The sequence below is a fragment of the Cuculus canorus genome, chromosome 16 (assembly GCF_017976375.1).
Source record: "Cuculus canorus isolate bCucCan1 chromosome 16, bCucCan1.pri, whole genome shotgun sequence".
Taxonomy (NCBI): Eukaryota; Metazoa; Chordata; class Aves; order Cuculiformes; family Cuculidae; genus Cuculus; species Cuculus canorus.
This window is the reverse complement of record NC_071416.1, coordinates 15771740-15786051: the sequence shown is the minus strand read 5'-3', so window position 1 is coordinate 15786051 and position 14312 is coordinate 15771740. Positions and strand designations below refer to the sequence as shown.

At 41.6% G+C, this 14312-nt stretch overlaps 1 protein-coding gene across 3 annotated transcripts in view; it reads left to right on the top strand.

Annotated features, from left to right (window-relative positions):
- Positions 1-14312, top strand: part of PARD6B (par-6 family cell polarity regulator beta) — a 63632-nt gene that overhangs the window by 25879 nt on the left and 23441 nt on the right. Inside the window, exons 5-6 of one of the 3 annotated variants that reach the window (XR_008452598.1) lie at positions 11977-12110; positions 12292-12393. The gene's annotated coding sequence lies outside the window, so the exon portion shown is untranslated. Of the gene's footprint in view, positions 1-1253; positions 3933-11976; positions 12394-14312 lie in introns of those variants that run through there. The other 2 variants (XR_008452597.1, XM_054081551.1) reach the window with 2 other exon arrangements.

Sequence of the window (14312 nt, the reverse complement as noted above, 5' to 3'; positions counted from 1 at the left end):
TTAGCAGTAAAATGTTGATCTGATTTATGTTCATCTCCAAGAGAAAAACGGAATAGGAAACGCTCGTTCAGTTCCAGTATTCAGTATTTTTTTTTTCCTGTGCCTCTCCCTTGATATCATCTCTCTCGTTAATTTTGTCTCCACGTGTGGTTATTTATGATTTGCAATAAGTCAGACCGCTGCAACACATCCAAATCTTGGCATCTTTGTTTAGTTTTGTTTATTTTTTTCCTGTTAAGCATTTTCAAGGAGATGATATAATGCTTAGTCAATGATAACCACGTAATTTTCATGTGGTTAAACCACGGACAGCTTTTGTCTTAGTTCTGGATTAAGATCTACTTTATTAGTCATCTACGCATCTAGAGTGGGCCTGGAGCAAGTATTATTAGTGATGTTAAGTTATAAAAATGAATTTTCAAGCTTGATTAAGATGACATTGCACAGGGAGCTACTTAGGGAGGGAGTTTCATCAAAGTATTAGTTCATATCAGCTGGATTCTATCGGTTTTATAAAGTGCCGCTCATGCTGGGATTAACTAAGAAAAAAGGAGACCTGCCAATTAAAAAAAATAGTTTCCTGCATAGTATTGCATGGCAGACTATGGCTTTTGGTAACTGAGTGCCAAGCCTGTCAGTTCTTACAAGAAATAGAGGAACAACTTGTGTTCTTTCCTACTTGCAAGTCATTCTGTTTCCTTCGGGCATCTTCAGATGAAATTAAACACTTGATTCTTGCACATATTGGTAGCTGGCTCAATGCAGCAATGTGATTTAGGTATTTTCCTGCCTGGGGATTAATCACGGCTTCTGTGGAATGTTCTTCTGTGTCTCTTCCCATGGGCCTTGCCTTGCTAGCACTCTGTCACATATTGCAGTGTTGGGGAAGTAAGAATGAGGGCTTTCAGTTCCTTCTAACAAAAAGCTGCCTTAGTTTTGCATTTTTTAGATTTTGTAATTAGCAACAACAGTTTCCTCCAGCATATAACTCCTAATTTTCATTATAATGTTTAATTTTGTGTAGCAGTTATAGCAAATGAGACTATGACAACAATGAATGCAAAATAAGATATTTGTGTTGTCCACTAGAAGATTTTGCTAACTGAAAGCTTTCCGGCATGTGCTGCATGACATGTTATGCAGGCTGATTTGAACGTACATAGCTACAAAAGACTTTAGTTTTACTATTGAAATACACTTGCCATTCTGCTCTGTTTGTTTCCCCTTACATGCTGATTGTTTTCCCTTTGTAGGTTATTTCTTTCGGTATTCTGATGCCGGCATAGGAGGACACCGTATTGAAGATCCCGTTACTTTTCAGCAATATTGAAATGTTCCTGCTGGAGTCTCTAATTTTAGAGACAGCTGTGTGGTTTTCTGGTTTGGCTATTTTTAAAGTTTTCTATGCCTACCTTTTCATCTTAATGACATGCTAGGAGAGCACTTCGAGTTCCAACAAAGGCAATTTAACTTTTTGAGTGAAAGCAGAAGGCTTTTTTAAAAACTTTGTAGAAGAGATTTAGTATTGAACTTTTTTTTTTATTGTGTTGCTAAATGAAGTGTGATCAGTTGGAACGCTATATTCATACCTCCTGGGCCTGAACAGTTGATGATATAAAATACCTGACCCAAATCTTTTTATCAAAGAGTGAGCTTTGTGTTAGAGAAAAAAAAAAATCATTGGGAAAAGCAGGTAAATTGCTGTAAGGTTGAATGGGAGCATAATACTTGAGGCAAAATGAAAGCAGTATTGGGGGTGTTAGAAAAGCTTATCTTATCTCTGGCTTGGAGTAAAGAGGAAGGAGATCGCTCTTGGGAAATAAAGACATTTTAAGGGAAGAGCTAGAAAGGGAGATAGCTATGGGTACAGTATGCACTCTAAAAGAAAGTCTGAGAGGAAAGCTAACCTCAAAACTAGACTGCATATATTTTCCCTAGGTTACAAAATTCAGTCACGGTTGTAATTTTGTTGTTTACTTTCCATAAATAAACAGGAAAATCAACAGTGGATATACGGGAACATTAAAATGCCATCTGGAATTGGTGCTGTTTTCCCTTGGGCTAAGGTTTCATGATAAGTTAAGGCTGCTATTGAAAGATCTAACATGTCTCTTCCATTTGCTACCTGTTTTCTCGGTCAGTGCTAGCCTTAACAGGCTGTGTAATGAATTGAGTTGAAGAATGATCTGAGATAAAATTATATGGCAAAGAAGTTAATGGTTAATTTTCAACCTAGAACGATTTCCTGATTCATTCCACTGTGAATGTCTGTCCTCTCACGTGTGGCGGGTTGGCTTTGGGGCCATAAGTGAGTGATGGAAAAGGGTAGACTACTTTTATTGCCAATACCAGCTTATATAATTTTCAAGTGATTGTGAAATTACAGTCTTAACTAAGAAACACTTGTCACCTCCTGTCTTCATCATAACTTTGAAATGTGTTCAGTGGGGTTTGTTTCAGATCTTAGCAGATGATAGATACACAGTGAGTTTTATAATCACCTGGAAGGAACTGGTATGGTCTGTTTAGTTAGTACCTCATCACAAGTGATGGTAAATACGTTGTTGATACTGCAATTTGGAGAACGCCCCTCTAAACTGTTTCTGAAAGTGTCTTAACTACATTGAGCCCCCAGAATGTTTTTTTCTTTTGCAATTCATATGGAACTGGTGAGTATTTGTGTTTGAGTCCTCTTTAAAGGTAGTATTCTGGCTTCTTTATGCCCAGTGTGCTTTTAGGGTAGCATGCCTTGAAGAAATAGTGTTAAGTGGTTTGTTTTCATCTATTTTCCATTGTGTTTCACTGTAGTTGTTTTCTGTTACACTTCAGCCTATGTAACACTCTAAAGATTAACTGTGAATCTGTTTTGAATTAACTTCTTCTCAGTGGTGTCAATAAACTTTGCTTCTGTCCTCTAACACATGTTACTCCAACGTTTGAATCTTTATGAACGTTATGAGTGCAAGATGCTCATGATAGCTCTGAGAAGGGCTGGTGATGCCAGGAGGCTCACTGCCTGCAGCATGTCTGCAAGTTCAGTCAGAGCAGGACACAATCCTGTACAGCTAATGCAACTCCCTTAAATGGATGTTTCCTTAATGCACCATCTGTCAAATTAGTGGAATTTACACCTGCTTTTTACGGGTGTGCAGTTAATGATTGCTACCATTACACAGCCTTTTCAAAGCTGTAAGTTTGATCTTAGTTTTCAATGATCTCTTTGAGCCAACTGGGCTCATGCTAAACACGCGGCTGTGCTCGTGGCGTCAGGCCGGTGAGGCTGACTGTGCACGGGCTTGCCAAGAAATGCCAGGAGTTTGATAGAATTGTTCTGTAGGCCATCTGATGCTTGCACCAACCACTGAGATGCTCTGCTGTAAAATACACTTAGCTAAAAACCTAGCAAGTATGTTTCTCTGCCTTATGAAGACTTCAAGAACTCAGAGTCAATGCTTACAAGGTTTTAATGAATTAAATGTATTATAGTAGTGTGAAATCACTGGGAACTCCTTCTTATTTGAAAAGAATGCATTTTCCTGTTGTTTAGCAGCGATCTTTTCAGAGTTAGCCGATGTGCAGCGAGGAGGACGAGTACTTCTTTCTGAGGAAAAATTAGATGTGGAAATTCTGTTCCTTCATTTAAGCATGCAAAGGAGCAGCAGAAGGAAAACAGCTTTTCCACACAGAAATCTTTACCTCAGCTAGACATGGAACAGATTGTTAGGGGATGTAAACTCATGTTAGTACCACTGAAATCCATGCATTGATTTACAGTGTCTATAGATCCTTCCTGATAAACCTGTAGAGTGTAATGTGTCTTGAGGTTTCTTTTGTCCAGATATGTACACAAAAAAAGAGGTGGTAAAACTTCTGTGGATAGGTTTTAAATCCTGTATAAGTGAAATTACAATGTGAAAGTAACGCCATTGTTTATGGCACAATGTTGCTTTTGGTGGGTACCCCTGGGCTCCTGGGTTCAGGCGGACACTCATAGCTGTTGAGTTTTTCTGGAGTTCTGAATATGGGCTCTGGTCCTATATAGGAAAAACATTTCAGTGTCTGCCTGAAACTGCCCTCTGAGCAGCTCTTGGTTTAGTTTTGTGACATTTGCTTTGCTTCAGAATAGTCATAGTTCCGTTTTCTTTTTTTTTTCTCTTAGGTATTTGCTAATGGGTGGGTTTGGGGGGGGTCTATCAGTGAATATCACGGGATGTAGCTTCAAATCGCTTTTATAAATCATGCTTTGCTGTTACATCCAAGCACAAGTGTTAGAATAAATGTTTCTGCTTTGAAACTTGAGTGAGATACTTGGCAAGGAACTCTTGCTGGAACATGTGAGGCTGGAGCACCTCCCATACAAGGAAAGGCTGAGAGACTTGGGGTTGTTCAGCCTGGAGAAGGCTCCAAGAAAACCTCATAGCAGCCGTTGAGTACTTAAAGGGGACTACGGGAAAGAGGGGCTCTTTATCAGGGACCGCAGAGATGGGATGAGGGGGAATGGTTTTAAGCTGAAAGAAGGGAGATTTAGATTAAATATTAGGAAGAAATCTTTTGCTGTGCAGGTGGGGAGGCACTGGCAGAGGTTGCCCAGAGAAGTCATGGCTGTGCCATCCCCGGAGGTGTTCAAGGCCAGGTTGGATGGGGCGTGGAGCCCCAGATCCAGTGGCAGGTGTCACTGCCCATGGCAGGGGAGTTGGAACTGGATGATCTAGAAGGTCAACTGTATCCTGGGCTGCATCAAGAGAAGCATGGCCAGCAGGTAGAGAGGCAGAATCCGCTCCCTCGATTTCTCTCTTGTGAGACCTCATCTGGTGTCCAGTTCTGGAATCCTCAACATAAGAAGCGGATAAAGCTGTTGGAATGGGTCCAGAGGAGGCTACAAGGATAATCGGAGGGCTGGAGCACCTCCCTTGCGAGGACAAGCTGAGAGAGTTGGGGTTGTTCAGCCTGGAGAAGATAAAGCTCCGATGAGACTTTATAGTGACCTTCCAGTACCTGAAGGGGCTACAGGAAAGCTGAGGAGGGGCTGTTTACAAAGGCTCATGGTGGTAGGGTGAGGGGCAATGGGTATAAACTGGAGAGGGGCAGGTTTAGACTGGGCATAAGGAGGAATTTCTTCACCATGAGGGTGGTGAGGCCCTGGCTCAGGTTTCCCAGGGAAGCTGTGGCTGCCCCATCCCTGGAGGTGTTCCAGGCCAGGTTGGATGGGGCTGTGCATCCTGATCCAGTGGGAGGTGTCCCTCCCCATGACAGGGGTGGAACTGGATGGGCTTTGAGCTCCCTTTTGACCCAACCAATTCCATGATTCTGTTGCAGGTTTAGGAGCCCACTGGCAGCAAACTGGCTGATGAACCCCAAACCCCTGTGGCTCAGCAGATGTCAAAGGCGCGGGGCGCGAGGCGCCTGCACGTGCCGGGCTGCCCGGAGCCCGCGACGCCGTGGTTGCCAACACTCTCCCCAGCTCGGCTTGGAATACCCAGCGGGGCAGAGCAGAGGCGAGCTGGGGGCAGCGCTCCCCCCTCGAGTGATGGCGGTAGAGGCGAGGCCGCAGCGCCTGGGGAGCCGCCGCCATCTTGGCAGCGCGGGGGCTGCGGGCACAGCGCGGCGCCGCCAGGGGGCGCCATGGCGAACGGCGCCTCCCCCCGCCCCGCCGGGGCGCCTCCCGGGGGAGGGTGAGCCTGGACACGAGGAGGGAGTTCCTCACCGTGAGGGTGGTGAGGCCTTCGCCCAGGGGAGCTGGGGCTGCCCCATCCCTGGAGGGGTGCAAGGCCAGGTTGGATGGGGCTTGGGTAGCCTGAGCCAGTGGGATGTCCCTGCCCGTGGCAGGAGGGGTGGAAACAGATGATCTTTAAGGTCCCTTCCAACCCAAACTATTGTATGAATTCCATTCTGTGACTCCATGCTCTGCATGACCGTCGCGCCCACATCGTGGGTTCAGGCCGCCCGTGCCGGGCGCTGCACAGACCCAGCAGGCCAGTGGTGTCCTCAGCCACGGTGGAAGACAGGAGGTGGTGCGGGTGGAACAGCTGTGTGCAGAGTGCTAATTAATGACCGGGTTGCAACTGATACGCTGCGCGACGTTCGCAGCGTGCCAATCGTCTTGGCCGCTCTCTGTGCCCGATTGTTTGGGATGAGCTGATCGGAGCAGGAGATGTGTGTACTGTTCAGCTTGTCCCGGGCTTGCTGTGTGAAGTGGTGCCGTCTGAAGGCTCTGAGGATTATGGTGTTTATGTAAAAACGGTGGATGGGATCTTTGCAGCCAACTTTTCCTTCTGTCCTGAGGCTAAATGATTTAAAATTAGGTAGACGAACTGGTGCGGCACTTTAACCCTTCATGAGTGTTTCAGAGACCACTATTTCAAGTAGGATGGACCAAATTTATGTAGAGGGATCCTCTTACAATCACTAACATGCAGAGCCTCTCACATTCTGTTAGAGCTTAGCACAACACTCTTCTTCTATCTTCCAGCACCTTGTACAACACCTGTGTCACTGGCAACTGCAATGGTTGCTAATGGGTATTGAATGTGCTTCTAACAGCAAGGAGTGCCTGGCCAACATCTCCTTGGAGACTTGTTGCCTGTGAGCTATTTTGTTGGTTGACTCTTGGGAATCGCATAAATAAATGGAGAGGGGTAGGGTAAAGTGAAGCAGGTAATAAAATTATGTGGCCAATGTTTCTTGGGCAATTGAGAAGCAATTTTCTAGCTTTATTCTTAACAGCTTTAATACAAATGAAAGACTTTGATGGGCTGGCCTTTCTGCACATTGTCTTCTTTTTACAGAACAAATGCCAATATTTCCTCCAGAGCATCTTTCCACTTTTTTTTGTTCCTATATCCCAGTGTAGTGCTTACTCTCAAGGACAGAGCTCACAAGTCATAGGTGGCACCAAGCAGTCTGGTGTGATCTGCAAGAATGCATTGAAAACTCGAAGTAGCTTACTTGGCACGGTTTATGCAAAATATGACCTGTTCACCAGTGATTATTATCGTTTGATTATGGGACAGATAAATCTTGCACAGTTTTGGATGTGAATTCTGCTCTAGAGAAGTCAGTCAGCAATACAGCCAGTTACTAATCCTTTCTCGACTTCTGTCAGAGGTTTCTCGTTTTGTTTTTAGTATCTCCTGCTTGTGAAGAAGAGGCATCATTGCTTTCAGAAGAAAGTGACATGGAGTGGAAAGAAACAGAAGCTTGGCTCGTCTAGGTCTCACATGGTTAGTAGGGGACTTAAAAGGAGAAATAACTACCTTGTAAGAATGGGTCAGTATTAGTGGCTCATTAAGTAGTTCTTTTTCCATTCAGCTTTTGACAAAAATAGCTGTAAAGCAGCATGTGAACCTCGGAGCACACTGTCTTTTTTTTTCATGCATCTTGGCTTACATTTGTCAGCTTTAGATTTGCCAGTGTGGCACGTTTAGTCTGTGCAAAATGTGGAACAGAAGAGATTGGTTTCTTGGGCCAAAAAAATCCTCAGTTCATTCCTGAAAGGTGATGATTGCTTCAGTGATACGATATTACGTGCTTAAAGCAAGCAGTTTGAATCAATACCTCTTCACTGCTGATTGTATTCTGTCTGATTTACTATTAAGTTCATTCAGTCAATTCTTCTGTTTGAGAGCTTATGCTAAGATTGTATATGTACCTTATGCATTTTCCCATCAATCAAGCAGGCACCTTACATTTCTGGCTCCGCTCTAGGGAAGATGGTTAGCTTGTTCAGATGGATCCAGCGAGCTTTTAAACCTCCCATGAGACTTCTTTTCTTGCCAACCTTTTCTACAAGAAACAGTTACCTAGTTTCAATGTGCTATCTTTGCATTGCCCCTGAAAACATTTTTCCACAACCTGCAGGCTGTGAATAATTCCCTATTATGCAGATTATTGACCGTATCTGGGAACATCAAAGCACTGCAGTCACTATGCCTTTCTATCCGGCACCTACAACTTAAGGTTCCTTTCAGCAGCACATCAAGTAGTATTTGCAAATCTGATAAATATAACATAGAATTTGAACTGATTCCAGCTTCTGTGCCTAGCAATAATTCGATTTTTTGTCTATGCCAACAAAACACATGGGAAATGTTGCTTTTTTTCAACTGGACATTCAGCACAGTATTCACACACAGGGATTTGACTTTTCTCCTCTGAGTGTGCTTCTGCTTTTAACTTGCAAGTACTCTTGATGCATAAATTTGAATACTGCAACGAGCTAAAACCTGACTTCTCAGTGCTAGGAAGACGAAATGCTGTTTCCAGTGTCCTACTGTTGTTCCTGGCTAGGCATAGCATGGCACAACTCTTAAAATGGACACTTGTAAAGGAGGTAAGTTACAGTGATAATGGAAATGCAGTTTGGTGTGCCTTACGCTTGCCGGGGAAGGAGCATCTTGCAATGAAAAGATTGTACTAGAAGAATTTTAGTGCCAGTTATTTAACTTCTTGTGATATCATTCTTGGGGCACTGACTTCAACAAAGCAAATTAATATCTATTAAGTGGTTTCAGAGCCTTTCAAGTATTATTATCAAATTGTGATTTTTAACTGCACTGTGATTTGAACCAGTGATACAGAAGCAAAAAAATTTGTAATAACCATACTCTTGTACATGCTGCTCTTATTGTTTCCAAGGGTCATGGATGGTTACCTTTTTAAATACAGTTCTTTATGCTTCTTTTATATCTTCAAGCATGATATAAAATTATATCTATTCAGAGATGCGCTGCTGGTTTAGCTACATGTGGGAAATCACTACTTCCAATTCTTTGGCTCCTAATCCTTCAAGAGGATGTGTGGATAGATACAAAATCTCTGCTTACATTTGATACTCCTTTTTTTTTAAATATATCTGTTAATCCCCCAGCATACTCACTAGATTATAAAAGCACAGGTGAGTGGTTCTCAAGCCGTCGAACTTCACGTGAATTGGCCCGAGGAAATAATGTGTTTGTAAATCTTGTTTTATTATGCTTCCATAGACCAGGTGCTAACTGCTTATCTTTGTCTCATAGAGTTTCAGGACCTCCTCTCTGAGGCCATAGGTGTGAAACCTGGCTTCATCACTGGCAAAAAGAGGGGAAGAGAGTTTTCTTCAGTTTGCTGTGTTGGGGTTTGCTAATTTCATATGAATGTACTAACCTCATTTTTTTTTCTCTTTTCTCCCCTGAGCTGTTCAGTTTACAGTGGTTACTTTTACTCTTGATCCTTTTATGTCATTCTGTGTTAGCATATGGGATCAAAGACTGAAAAAGAATATAGAGGGATCCTTTAAAAAAAATCTCTGTGACAACTACAATTTGCACTATATCTTTGACTTGTGGCTCCAGCTATTTTTTTTTTCTTTTCCTGAAAATATAATGATTTTTATAAAATACAAAATAAGAAGCATCTGTGCTTGTTTAACTGGTACAGCTTGAACTGCAGCGTATGCAGAGATCAGGTCTCACTGCCCTACATGCAATGTGCCATTCCTCGTTTGTGTTCTAATCCATCATTTGTACTCTGGTTGCGCTGTCTCCTAACTGACTGTGGTGCTGTTGGTTTGCTACTTCCTTGAGCTTGGTCTTGCTGACTGGCATTGTTAGAAGGCAAAGCTGAATCAAACCTTCCCTCCTCCAATTACTGTAGTAAAACCTTGTAAGAGGAATACAGGTTTATCGCATGGACTGCTGTGCCCTGGTGCTTGTGCTGAGCACTCTGCTAAATCTTCATTAAGATAAAGTGAAATACATTGCACAAGGAGAAATAAATCTTGGTTTATAATGTGGGAGTTCAGACCAGTCCTGCTTTCTCTGGCTCATGAGAGGTTGCTGTGCCAAGAGAATAATTTCTCTTTGTCGTGCACTGACTCCTCTTGAACTCTGCTGTCGCTGTGGTTCTGCAGTCTGCTGCAGAATGACTCTTCTTGAATCATATTTGCATATCATTTCCTTTCATCACAGGCTGCTTGCTGGAAAACCAGCTCTCCTGTGTCTTGTATTGGTTGTTTGCTTTTGCTAAGATGGTTTAGGTTTGTTCCATGTCTGCTCTGACCTTGTGTTGATAGTTTCTGTACTGGGTCTGCACAACATCTCCCTCTTTCTGTCTCTGTCCCAAACTGTGTTTTTGTTTACTGTAGTTACCTAGCATTTAGCTGTAGGAGAGGCTTTTCCCTAGGTCTTTCTAAGACTGACATTAGCAAACAAATTAGTTACCTTATCTTCAGAAAGTCAAATTTTAATCTGATGTTGTTTACCCAAATACAAACCTCATCTTGAATAGATAACCAATCTGTTTTTCACAAGTGCTTTATGACAGAGGAGGGTTTTTTTGTCTACCGTTGACCTGAAAGAACACAATAGAGCAAAACTGGAATTCATCTGCTTTGGCTCCTTAGTTATGTGTCCATTCTGTATTTTTATTTAACGTTACTCTGACTCCATTCGCAGGGATCCTGCCCAAGTGTCTGTGCTCACTTCCTGTTGGCTATAAAGTACCTACTGTAGAGATAACAGAGTGTGCCTGTGTGTGCAGCTACACCACAGCTGGGGGAGGTGTCCGTAGACATATTTGGTGGATGTAGTGCTGAGACCAGCAATACAGAACATACTGCTTGTTTGTTTACAATAGAAAGCTACTACTGTTTTGATATGTCTATCTGTCTAATCTCCTACTACAAAACACTTGGAGCACCATAAAAGCACCTGATTGACATGTACTCGTTGTAGTAATAAAAGCGTCATAAAGTCTTACTATGAGCCATTTTATATGTATATAGCTTTGTCTATTCTCAGCTTTTAAAAACACAACTTCTTGAAAAGAAAGCATACAAACATCTAAGTTTGTTAAACATCTAAGTAAAACATCTAAGCACCTGTTAGTGTTTATAAAGCATGGTCCCTGGAATAAATGACTTTGTAGCAAGCATTTATATTTGATTTTAGATTCTGGTTTAAATCTCAGAATGGCCAGAAATACCCCTGCAGTACTAACCCAACGCCAGATTCTCGCCGTTCTAGCTAAAAGATCCTTATCCCTCCCTATGAAGTTGTAGCCTTTGGGGCAAAAGTCTCTTTTGAAGGGTTCCTCATTCTTTATTCTCTAAGTCTGTAATAACTTTAGGCAGAACACCTTTAATACAGTATTGAACCAAGGTTTATACCCCATTGTAGCTGAGAAAGAAAACTTATACTAATGTGGGCTCAACTCCCTCTCTTATTCCTCTTGTCAATGGCTGCTGCTGTGTTTTACACATTAGGATGTCTATTTGAGTGTTTGAGAAGAAGTTTTCTTTGGTTTGCTGTATCTTTCCCTGCAAAGAGCCAGAGTCTTACTGATAGTTTTTGGCTTGTACATTCCATTAGCTATACTGCTGTGCTTGGAAGTGTGTGTTATTGCCAGCTAAGGTAGCAATTGCAGTTGTTTATTTAGGAAATTGTCTAATTTCCTATACAAACACAACACTTAGCAAGATTTCAGATAAGTTTCAGGCTCTCTTATGAACATCAGTAACAAACTTGGTTGCACTGGGTAACAAACCTTTCCTATATTGGGGCACTTACTGTTATGGCACCTGGCAGGGACTAGGGAGCAGAAGCTTTCTCTGAGGTGCCTACATTATAATGATGTGTGAAGATTCATGTTCTCCTGACAACTCTTGTCCTGAGTCCCTGTTGAATGCAAGACACTAGAAATGGTATGCTCGAAGATACAGCCCAGGACAGCCATTTCTTTTTTTTTCTGTGTCAGTACCAGTCTGCGTTGCAAACTGAATCATATTAGTTAGGTGTAAACAGTTCATAGCTAAGAGTGACTGTCCTTTCATCTTGAATTAAGGCTACTTGCCATAGGCTAACACAAATCCCTTTCAAAAATGATTGATTAGTAGTATGAGTTAGCTATTCTCCAATAAAATCAAAGCATGGTGGACGGTACAGAGGCGGTTTTCGTTTTAAATCCATCATCACCCCCCATCTCTGCAATATTTCATAACAGAAAGAAGATGATCTCTTGGGAGGAGTCGTGTGGGAACCTGGGGAGAAGAGCGAAGAATCTGATTACAGTTTTGGTGTGGAAGTCCTGTCATCTACTGGTGGGGTTTTTTGTTGTCTCATGGATTACTTGAGAAAGTAAGTTATTTCCCTGGTCTGTACTTTATACCATACTGCAAAAGGGTCCTTGTGATATCTTTTCTAAACAGGTGTTTTTTGAAATAGTCACATGAAAAAATAGTGAGGGGGGAGAAAAAATAAAAAGTGTAGTGTTTATCCTCAAGATTCATCCTCTCATGACATACCTTTTTTCATGCAGATTAGAAGTGATACATCCGTGATCCTGGACAAGATCGTTCCACTCATTAAAGACAAAGTGATGGAAATGAACCACATCTATGCCAAAGCTGATAAATTAGAGGTTTGTTCATTGCTTTAGAAAATTTACATCCTTCTCTTCATGCGTTTTATAGGTTAACTGTCAAGGTATTTCTATGGAACACTCAGATGTTTATGGCTGTTTATTGCCTTACGTTTGTTTTTGAATTGCTGTGTCTACCTATGATTCAGCACATATAAGTGTTTATGGTTTGGAACATCACTGAGTAATTTATTGCTGTGGATTCTACGATTCCTAATGGTAAATTAAAAGCATCAATTGTGGTTTTGATGTTAATAATAATGCTAGTAATGTTAATTTGTTTTGTGACTTGAAGGAATATCTGTGAAACCATTTATAACTTCAAAAATTCAAGTCTCACTGGAACAGTTCTGGACATACCCATTTTAAGTTGTTGATGATAGTCGTGTAGTAGTAGAGAGATCTCTGAGCTGTGTCTGGTTTGGTCTTTACTGTATCCTGAATGAGGGAAGCCAGTATGACTCACCGAGATGATGCGCTCAGCATAGTTAGGAAGCATTATATTAGAATTTGTGTCAACCGAGGGCAAGTTTGCCTCTGGGAGGAATATAATGAAAAAATGACCAGGTAAATTGTACAACATTTAAAATCATTTTTAACTGACTCAGAGTGAAAGAAACTAAGTGTTGGTGGCATTAAATCCAGATAGGCAGTGCTTAAGGTTAGGTTCTACCCCTGTACAAAGTAATATCCTCTGGTAAGGTTTGTTATGCTGGGGCTTGACTTAATTTTCAGCAAGTTTTCTTTAAATGTAATTTATTTTTTTGTAGCTTGCATTTTTACACCTACATTTGATAACAGACTACTTTATATTTTATGGGTTTACTCAGCATCAGGAGAAAGTGTCAGGCAGGAAATTGAAGCAAGGCATTTTGAAACAAAAGTGGGAGTCAACAGTTAACCTGTTTAGAAAGCCGCTTACTTTTCAGACCTGAGTACCCCACCCAAGAAGTAGCTAGTGAATTCTCGGCATACCTGACAATTTGACCATACTTGAGTATATACTTAAGATAAGACTGTGAAAAATGGCTTAAATTAATCAGATCCCAAAGGAACTATTTCTGTGAGTGTCTCGCCTATTTAGGTCTTTTTGCAAATTCCATGCTTATAGGTGGTTGGGGTTCTTGGGGGAGTATGTAGGGGTGGTTTGCTCTTTGAACAGGAAAATAAAATTAAAACTAAGCAATTACTGTGCCAAAAGTATGGTAAGGCCTCTTTATTGCCTTTTTCTTTCTAATACAGGAAAGGAAAAAAAGAAAGACTTCCTAATCCAATTCCATTAGCATAGCTGTAGGGACATAGTTATTTGGTATATAAAGAAAATGCCAGTTTTGTCTAGGCTACAGATCGTCCTTGAATAATGCAGCAGAATTTTGTTGAGAGGCTTTTTTTTTTTTTGGGGGGGTGGGGGGCGTATCAAGGAAGGATAATACCTTGATTGGCCAGGAATCAGTGCCTCTCCCTACCATTACCAGCTGTAATGGCAGTAATCTGAGAGCACAAGATTAAATTGGCAATTTGGGCAGTAGTTAATGTTTTAATTAGAACTTTTACATTTAAAGCTTAGCATCCATGGGGATTTTCAAGGGAGACATTAACTTTTGCTCCCAAGAGTAGAAAAGGAAGGGACTATTGTATCATCGTTGTACAGGATAAGAATCTACTGGGGTTAGATTTTGATATTGCCACTGGTACATTTTGGGTCAACATGTATGTTTTACACCAGTAGTTACTAATCTTTTTAGCTAAAATCACCTGCCATCTCTTCCTCTGCTGTCTCCTCCCACCTACCACTTTGGCCCCTTTCTCACTCCTACTAGCAGTAGCAGTGTCTTTGTGGGTTCCAAAGAGCTTTTCACCTCACTGCTGAGATGTTGCCAGACCTTTAGACGCCATGCAAGGGCTTACATATTCTGTAT